General features: G+C 40.0%; 1 long non-coding RNA gene across 3 annotated transcripts; it reads left to right on the forward strand.

The window, feature by feature from the left end:
- Window positions 1–1,027: 1,027 nt before the first annotated feature.
- Window positions 1,028–5,969, forward strand: LOC125521499. 3 transcript variants are annotated; one of them, XR_007289312.1, is made up of 6 exons: window positions 1,028–1,652; window positions 1,733–1,891; window positions 2,502–2,681; window positions 4,184–4,360; window positions 4,966–5,082; window positions 5,929–5,969. It is a non-coding gene; the product is annotated as an uncharacterized LOC125521499 (long non-coding RNA). The 3 variants fall into 3 exon arrangements; XR_007289311.1 differs by having other exon boundaries at window positions 1,029–1,652; window positions 2,508–2,681; window positions 4,939–5,082; XR_007289310.1 differs by having other exon boundaries at window positions 1,030–1,652; window positions 4,939–5,082.
- Window positions 5,970–9,633: the final 3,664 nt, after the last annotated feature.

The following is a 9,633-nucleotide window of genomic DNA, read 5'->3' on the forward strand; positions in this document are numbered from 1 at the left end:
TCTGCTGCGCGATTAGTTTTCCCCATGTCTCATTGCGTAAGTTGTATGGGAGGTTTGGTACCCTAGCCCATAAGCTGAGTCGATCGAACTGCACCTCATCGGGCCTCATGCAGTCCCTGAACTCTGCCAGAATCACCGCGTTCTTGCTGATATGCCATGGAGATCCATCCCAGATCCTATCACGATCTCGCTGGGATTCAAACTCTGCCACAAAGGTATTCTCTCCCATAGATCGGAATTGGAGCCCTCTAGGGTTTCCCCAAGCTGGCCGAAGCGCATTGGTTATGGTCTGGATGTGTAGGGGGTGTCGGTGCAAAACCCTCCCCGCCAAAAGCCACTTCTCCGGTTTGCCTTCATCCATGTCGTCGACCACCAACGGAGTCGCTTCCTCGTCGGTGATCCCAAGTTTTCCAAGTTCCTCTTCGAGCTGAGTCCTAGCCGTCCGGGGGGAGGCTGGATCCGAAGCCCGACCATTGCCACGAGCAGATGTCGCCATCTTCACCGTGGAATCACTGGTGCGCACCGCCGGTTTTAGTCCTGCGGGCGCCGTCTAGTTCGCTGAAACCCTAATCGCCAGAGCTGTTAGGTTGTCCGCTCTCTCACCATTCTTTTTTAGGCGACTTGCTGATAATACAGGAGGCTTGCTTGTATATAAACCGTAAGATATTATACATAAAATAACTTTGCTTAGTTGGTTGTTGTATCGTTCCGTAGGACAGGAGGTCATTGTGTTTGATCCCCAACGTAGCTGTTTTTCTTACGCGCGACCCAGAAAAGGCCTGGCGGGCTATGTGGCCCAATACAAATAACTTGTTTTTTTTTCTTGGCACATGTTGATCGAAGGTTGAGGTGATGTACTGCATTGAATTGAACACGATGGAGTTACTCGAGCAGTAACAGTGCTTTTTTTGACTGCTGGCGTCTGGTCAGCCGTTGGTCTTTTTTTACGTTTGGGGCTGCTTCAAGAGTCGATGGCGGGTGGGCCTCATGAGGTGGGTTTCGCCCTGTTTCGGTGCGATTGAATTAGCCACGAAGATGAAAATATCTCCCTCGTCAGCCCCTCTCACGTCATCCTCGATTCCTTCCACTCCCTCGCGACCCCCGCCGCCGCCTCCTCTCCCGCTGCCGCCGCGCCAGGGCCTCGCCTCGCCCTCACTGGCCACCAGCGACCTCCAACCCTTGTTCTCCGCCTCGTCGCCATAGCCACCTTGAGCTCGAGCAGAGGAGCGGCTCGGCAGGACAAGGGGGCAATAGCCAGCCGCGTCTCGTCCGTGTCGCGTGGTGGCCCAGATGCGGTCGTCCCGTGCTCTGCCTCCACGAGCGCGGCCTCGATCCAGACTCGGCAGAAGGAGGGGAGCAGCAGCCGGCCATGCTGTGTTGGCCGTGGAGGAGGAAGGAGCTCATGTGGCTAGGGTTTGGCTACCCTCGTCATCCATCTCCTCGATCTCTCTCTGCCTGGCCGTGGTCTGAAGGAGGAAGAAGGGACGCAGCAAAATCGAGCGATGCGGGCTGCAATAGCCTAAATAGGTGGCGGTCGAGACCACGGGAGCGGGAGCGACGGCCATCTGCCCCCGCCCCACTCTCTTTACCTCTTCTATGGAGATGCTTTGCTGGGGACATATGATTTCATCCCATTCTGTACTATCCATCAGGTATGGATTTCTCTCGCCACTTTCTTTTTAGTCAATGAATTGGTGTCTAATATAGGAAGGCTAATTCGTCCCCAATCTAGGCCTCGGATCCACGGCTTCTCCATCTTCCTCCTCCAGCCCCTTTCTCCATGTCGGCCATCCAAGATAGAGACGGCTTGGATGACAAGGGCCAAGCATCAGCATGGATGACAGCCTCCAAGATTTAAGTGGTCAAGTATGAATGACGATGCAGCCTGCAGGTAATCATTTGTGTTATTTACCTATCTTTTCCAGGTTCGTCATATCCATAGCCTAATGTATTTCATCATCCCATATGATTCAAGCTGGGCCATACAGTTGTATGCTAGATTGGTATGTACTATATACATCTGGATGACCGTGAGGATTAAAGAGTGCCGTTAATTCCAATGGAAAACATGCCTAAATCTCGCTGTCCACTAATTCACGGCAATGAAATTCTCTAACTCTGCAAAAATCGCTTTGATGTTGTACCAGCTGAAGCTTTTTCGTCTTCTGAATTGAACAGGCAGGAGTTTAGTTTGGTGTTCTCAAACAGGCCATAGTTTGATGTCCTAAATCTAATTTGGCCTTTCAAGTTAGATATTATCCATGTATAAATACAGATTTCCTTGAATATATATTGTTTTGATCAGCACAAAATAGCTCTAGCCTCTCGTACAATTTTCAGTGTCATGCATGGGTGGTTTTTGTGCAGTTATGTTGATCTGCATGCATTTTCTGCATTATAGTGTTGATATGTCTCAGTAAAATAGTGAGTACATATAACGTATGCAAGCTACAATCAGTTAGTTTTGTTACTAATCCATTGATTCTTTGTTACATTCCAAGAGTCAGGGTACCGACACCCAAATAAATTCAGGCCAGTCCTCGATGTGAAGAAGCTAAGGGAGGCGGATCCCGACCCTTATGACAGCCAAAATTAGGCCGCCACTCGTCTCTCTCCCGCACCTGCTCTTCAGATGGCCAACAACACTTCGCGAGCAATGACTGCTGTCCAGTTAAGAGCAAGTATGTTTTCTTGCTGAAGCATTGTTTGGATTATAGTTACTTCTCTGTTTCTGTCAATAACTACACATGTGTTCTTCTACTTATACCGTCAAATTCTTATCTTTTGACATGGATCCTTTAAGAACATTAAATAGACCACCCAGTGCATGTAGAGATTGTCCAATGCCCTCAACTATGCCATGATGTATTCATGCAAGGTGATGTTATAACCATATCTAGAGAAGATCGCAGACAAATTTCTTAAGCACTATTGTGTTCACTATGCTCTCCACTGGCATGTCAGCACTGATTTTATCTTTCTAAGTTCCCAAGAATTAGAATTTACTATTTAGATAGTGACAGTGCTTCGAAGGTTTGAGTTTTTTTAAGATCCCCATATGTGTTTCTGCAACTTACAAGGTGTTGTGCACCTTGCATATTGCAATATTACCTTAGAAGGGCTGATCACATTCAGAAAGACAACTTCGTAACCATTACAATATTTCTCTGTTTCTTTTTTTCTTAATATTCCCTTCTTTTCTGAAGTTCTTCTTGCAAACTGTCGATCAAGGTTGTATTATGTAATTTTAGGCTATGTATTTTTGGCGCATTCCCATTTTGGAAAAGAAGCAGTAGCCAGTGATGTGTGATGTTTCAAGAAGAACTGAAATTAGTAAACAACTCTATACGAAAGAATAATAATGAACATGACTTCAAAAACCTGGAGATGTTATACTGAAATTGCTGCAAATCTTTGGAGATGTTTCCTAAAGAGCACAAGCATAGTAGATTTACTGAATTCAGATAACAACATGCAACAATACAGAGCTATAGTAATTAGCTTTTGTTCAAAGCTCTAGCAATACTTATTTCTGCCCCCTATTGTTGTCAACCATGTTATATGCTGAATATAATAAAGATACATCTTACAAATAAATCAGTGTATACTTCAATCTTGCTGCTTTCTAGAAAGTACCTCCTACTTTTTACTTGCTTTCTTTTCTATAAGAATGCAATTATACTGCTGAGAGAATAGTTTAGATACCCGATTTGCAACATTCAGGATATCGGTAATTGGTACCATATTGGCCGGGTGCTGAGTAGGGATAAATAGGCGAATTCGCTGACCAACCGAGTAGCGATTAACTGACCGAGATGCCTAACTGGCCGATATTTGGAACAATGCCGATTTGAACTGAAATTTATTCGCTTACCACTGCCTTCCTTCTAAGAATTATTCATATTTTTTGTGTAAAACTTCCCAGATTAGTACATTTGGTAGGTATATTTGTGAAAATTAAAAAAAAAACGGAGAACTTTTTTAATTTTAATTTTGACTATGCTCTCAACGTGCTAGACCAAATGGGTTGAAACTTTCCCAGATTGCTACACCTGGTATGGTTGACGATCTGTGAAAATTTTAAAAATTCTGAGAACTTTTTTTGGGTCAAAATTTGTCATAAAAGCTCAGAAATTTTAAATTTGACGATACTCTCAACAATTCTTTGCTGTTGCTTGTGTAGGAAAGATCTTGCTGTTACTTGTCTTTTCAACAGTTCTTCTGTGTGGAAGGCACTTTGCTCACACTCAAATACTACCTCTGAAACATGGAAGAAGGAAAAGGTTACTCTTCTGATCTTGAGAATACAGTTTCAGAGAAGCTAGCAGATGCAGAAGAATCTCTGAAGAAGTTGAAGCAGGTCTGTTCAGCACCCTGCATCGTTACTTGAACCGCCTTTCTGGCCTTGTAACTATACCGCTTTAACAGAGTTCGACGTGTATTGGTACCATGTAATTCTCAGAATTTTTAGGCTGATGGAAATACATAGTTCGACGTGTATTGATATCTTCAGACCTTTGCTTCCGTAGTTTCGCCGAACTGAACTTCTCTAAAATACATGAACTAGAGCTTAGTCTTTAGATATTTTGTTTTTAATTTAAAATTGTTTAGATTGATTACTCCACCATTAAAATGTTTTTTATAGAGGTAAAATGCTTCTATATATATGACTGGTAGATACAAAATCTGGACAGTTATGTCAGACCTTTTATCTTGGCATTTGCTTTTCATGAATCTACTAAAGTTTTTTTACCTGGTGATCTTCTGTGCAGCTATATTCTGGTTATAGGGCCCCTATAGGAAAAGCAATAATTTGAATTATTTTCTTAAATTTTCCATTCAAAATTCCTAAGTAATTATAACAACTCGAGTGTATCCATATAGTTACATATCACATTAGATTTTCTTCTTAACTGGATTTTATGCCATGTAATGTAGGTTCTCTTCAATTTGCTGTTGTGCTAGGCATGAACAGAATGGCTTCCTCTTCTTATGAACCACACTGATGTTGGCTTCCGGTTTCTGCTGCAATGGTTTTTTTTACTATGGACATCGTTTCTTGAGGCTATGTCTCTGCTATAGGTATGACATTATCGTTGGAACTTATACTATGTCTACTTGCTTCTGCATTATATACTGGATGGAAATAATTTCTTTGTACGCTAGAACATGGCCTTGCTAATTAGCAGGCATTCCTGAAGGTTTTTTGAACTGTTGGGAGACATGAGAAGGTTTTTCCTGTTAGTGCTTATGATTGGTTTGCTTCATGCTTACTGCTTTAGGACAAATATGTGCATGTTGGTTAATATCAACGTGTGTGGGATGTGCCCAGTTATCTTAGCTTTTTGCAATACATGAGATTACTTCTTTGAGAGAATATTTGCTGCTTGCTGATAAGGGAAGGCTAAGTGCACAGATAATTAATGCGGGTGTTCCAGAATTCAGTGTATACCACCTGCTTATTGTTTATGTATGCCCAAACCAATGGTAGCTGCTTACGATGAAGGATTTTATTTTTAATATATGGGTTATAGAATCCAGCAGATCGCCTGCTTACTATTTATATATGCAAAGGGTAATGCTTGTTGCACACTTATAATAAAGGGTAGTTAACTAGCAGAGGCACACTGGTATGATATACATGTTCATACATTAATATTATTACATATATATTAGTCAAAGGGACACTGTTATAGTCCATGATGTAAGCGGGGATTTTACGTCTTCAATTAGAAAAGGCATCCTAAAACTTGTGATGTTATTCTGTGGAAAAAATGTCGGTACCAAATGCTAAGCAGATAAATATTGTTTTAAATCAGGTACTTGAGTCATTGGCGCAACTGGTAAATTTCGGTGGCTTAGATGGAATTTCATTGATAGGTTCTCTGTCATTAACTATGTGGTGCTAATTTGTTTTTATGTCTCTAGGTCTCTGCATTTCGGGGGACTAAGTCCGACGACGGGAGATTGGGAGATTCTACATATATTTTCTAAAAGACATGTCGCTTGGTCGAGGCCTTGATCATGGTGATATGTGTTTATTCGTCCGGTGACTCAGTAGAACGATAACCTCTGTGCACAGTGATGTTTCAGTTTCTACATAGATGGTTTCAAGCATGAGAAGGTTTCAAAATTAAATGAGTCTTGTACAGGACTGATAACAAATTATGCTTTCTGAGTTTCTGAGTTTCAAGCTACTGAAAGTAATTGAAGCTTTGCCTTCGCTATGTAAGAATGGTTGCATGTGTTAATTAGTGGTGCACATTTTTTGAGACTTTCCAAAATGCTTATATGAAATTGATGGGTACCTGGAACTTCTTGTGATTGAAACTAAATAGTGGAACACATCACATGCTTATTGGTCATATGTTACCGCTTATCAATATATCTCATATGAAACCTTTTACTTAACGTTGCAAAGGTTATTCCCTGATATAAACATCTTATGCATTTACTTGTTTGTGTAGAAGTGTGATCTGTTAACCAATGTACTTCTGTAAGTATTACAGTTCTATAAATAGGAGGGAATGGGGGAAATAGCTATCAAAGAATACACCATGTTATCACTCCTAATTCTGTAGTATAGTAACATTCACAAGGCAATATAAGTAGGTGTTGGTCTCTATGTAATAAATATTCTAACTTGTATGGTTTGAAAACTTGTTTGGCTCTCGGCCTTTGCGCCATTGGCGCAATGGGTCATCTAGTTTTATCTTAATCTTGAGTGCTCTTGCACCTAATTGAACTCTCCCGACAGTTCTTCGATGGAATATCTCAGCAGAATTAGCTATCTTAGGCTACGTTGCACGGATACTTCAGAAAGTACGCGTATCCAGCCGGATACTGCCCTGATACTTCCCGATACATATCCCGTAAGTATCCCTCGGTATTTTGATTTAAAAAAAAAGAAAATAATATTTGATACTTCTACGATACTTCTGCGATACGTTTTGGATACTTGAAATCCCTCGTTCAACGTGAAATCCCCTCAATAATAAAGGCACACCTTTGAAGATTCCCAATATGGGCGTGAGTTCATGTGAAAACATGTCTGTCACTGTTTTTTATTCAATCGAAAGGTGAGCAAGAGGAAGTCGATGCATTGATTGGAACAACAAACCTAGTCAAATCTCACTGCCAATTAATGGAAGTGGACTAAGTGCAAGAAAAGAAAGAGGTAATCGTATTGAGGCATGCTTTGACCTAGAAGCTTTTTATTGAGTTTCTTCATATTTGTAATAATTAATATATGTAACATCTATACATAAACGTATCCCGGTATCCATGTTTTTAGAAAATTGACGTATCGGGCGTATCCCCGTATCGCGTATCCGATACGTATCCAAGTATCCGTGCAACGTATTCTTAGGTAAAATGAGCATGCTATAGCAGGGCACAAACGGTATTCAAAATCAGGATCCTCACAAGCATTCGAAGCTTTCAACATAAGGTAATTATTGTATATTAGTCTGGAAACAACAATCTGACAAAAAAACTGTCTAACGCCTCTTTAGCAAGTGCCACCAAATATTAACTTTCAGAATGCACTTGTATGCTAGGAGTATGTACCTGAACTTCCTTGTGCACATATTCTGCAGTTGATATGACTGCAAAAGACATCCTATGCTAAGTAGCTATGATTAGGATAACATAAGCTAAGTAGCTGATTTGCATGCTTGCAAATTGCTTGGGTAACATGTAACAATGCCTACAAAGATTCGTATTGTTCAAACTGCCTCGCTTGGCCAGTGTACTCAGAAATTCAGGGATAATCTCTCTTTACATACATGTATCAGAAGAGAAAAATGAAGGTATAACTCATAAGAAGGCTCATATTTATCTCCTTTAAAACATGAACGGCATTGCTACATCAATTCTTTGGTTTAATACTTCAGGACATCATTACCGAAATTTTCATTATTGATAGTGCCATTGCTACATCAACTCACACTGTAGTGCCGTTGCTCTCCATTGTATTATTTTTTATTTTCCTAGCGCCAAGTTTTTTATTAATTTTTGCCATAGTACCAATGTATAGGCGTCAACAGGTTTTTCTATGTTGATCCAAGTTAGTACAAAATGTTAGTCCATGGCATAAAAATCCGTTTAGCCTCTCTTTTGCACGTGCTGACAAATTTTATATATTGTTGTGCAGATGTAAAATTGGCTTTTGTACAAGAAAATAAGATTCAAGAAGTAGGCATCCTTATCAGAACAATTGCATTGTAAAGTAGTTTGCATTTTGTTTTCGGTGGCTACACAAGAAGTGAAGACTACATGCGTATCAGTCAATTTTATTTTCTATTGCTAAATCTATACTTCCAAGTCAGAATACCATATCCACTTTAGAAAATACCATACTTGTACAGAGGAGAACTTGATGGAAGTATTGAATAGTCATTGGTAGAATTGAGCAAGTGTTGCATAACTTTAAGTTCTTTCCTTGCATGTTGATCATGTGTAAATTCATCTCAAAAATCAGTTTGTTCAAAAAGCTTAGTGACCATGGGAAGAAGCTTGATTTTTCACTAGGTTGCTGGATCACAACGGTGTTTCACTTTTAAAAACACATTTAGAGTGACATATATTTTGTATCCATTTCATTGATATTCTTTTGCAAGAACTATTTAAAAATTAGAATATGTGAACTCACTTGATCAAAGTTTTAGACGTGCATTGCACGTGCACGCTTACTAGTCTTCCAAAAAGTCATAGCCGGCCACTTGGATGTAAGGACGATTCCAGCTTACCTACTGTCTACCGAATACATATATGCATGCATGATGCTATTTTTAATTTTTAGATATATTATATCAATGCATGATGCTTTTCAAACTTCTCTCTTTTTCTTTGAGTAGTTTTCAAACTTCTCTTAATTGTATATCCAAAACTACGGGCTACTACTCAGCTCATCATGGCCAGGCCGACAAAACCAGGGGCCCTGTGCCAAACTTTAAAATAAGGCCTACCTCACTAGAAAAATAGACCTATTAAAAAATATTCCTGTTTTGGAAATTTTGTCTATGAATTAAAAAAACATTCCCGTTTTAAAAACTTGTTCACAAATGCAAACAAAATGTTCCTGTCTATAAAATGTATTCACAAACTGAAACTATGTTCAAAATTTTCAAAAACCCCTGTTTGTCAAAAACTGGTCAGAATTAAAATAATTATTCTGAATTTCAAGAAATATTTTCAAAAAACTAATAATACTCTGATCTGTCCGTGCCGTTAATTCTTAAATATTCACGCTGCATAATATCAACAAATACTCATCAGCTTTTCTGGCTAGCAATGTACCTTGGCAAGCAAGTTGTCTTGAGTTTGATTCCTGTGCAGCGCACGATCTTTTGGTATTTTTGTAACTTGAGGGCAATTAACATGATGGATGGGCAGGAGCACTACTAATCCCTTTATTGGTAGATATAGCTAAAAAGCCCATATTGGTAGATATAGCTAAAATGCTCATGCGTTGCAACGGGAAAAAATATTACATGTGTTTCATGTTTCTATTTGATAGTTTAGGCAAACTACGTTTTTTAGTTCAAGCATCGCCGAGCAGCATTCCAGCAATGGCTCCACTGGTACGACCTCTTGTACATCCTCACGCTGTCGTCCTGAGCTCGTCATCGC

The sequence above is a fragment of the Triticum urartu genome, chromosome 7 (genome assembly GCF_003073215.2).
Source record: "Triticum urartu cultivar G1812 chromosome 7, Tu2.1, whole genome shotgun sequence".
Lineage (NCBI taxonomy): Eukaryota > Viridiplantae > Streptophyta > Magnoliopsida > Poales > Poaceae > Triticum > Triticum urartu.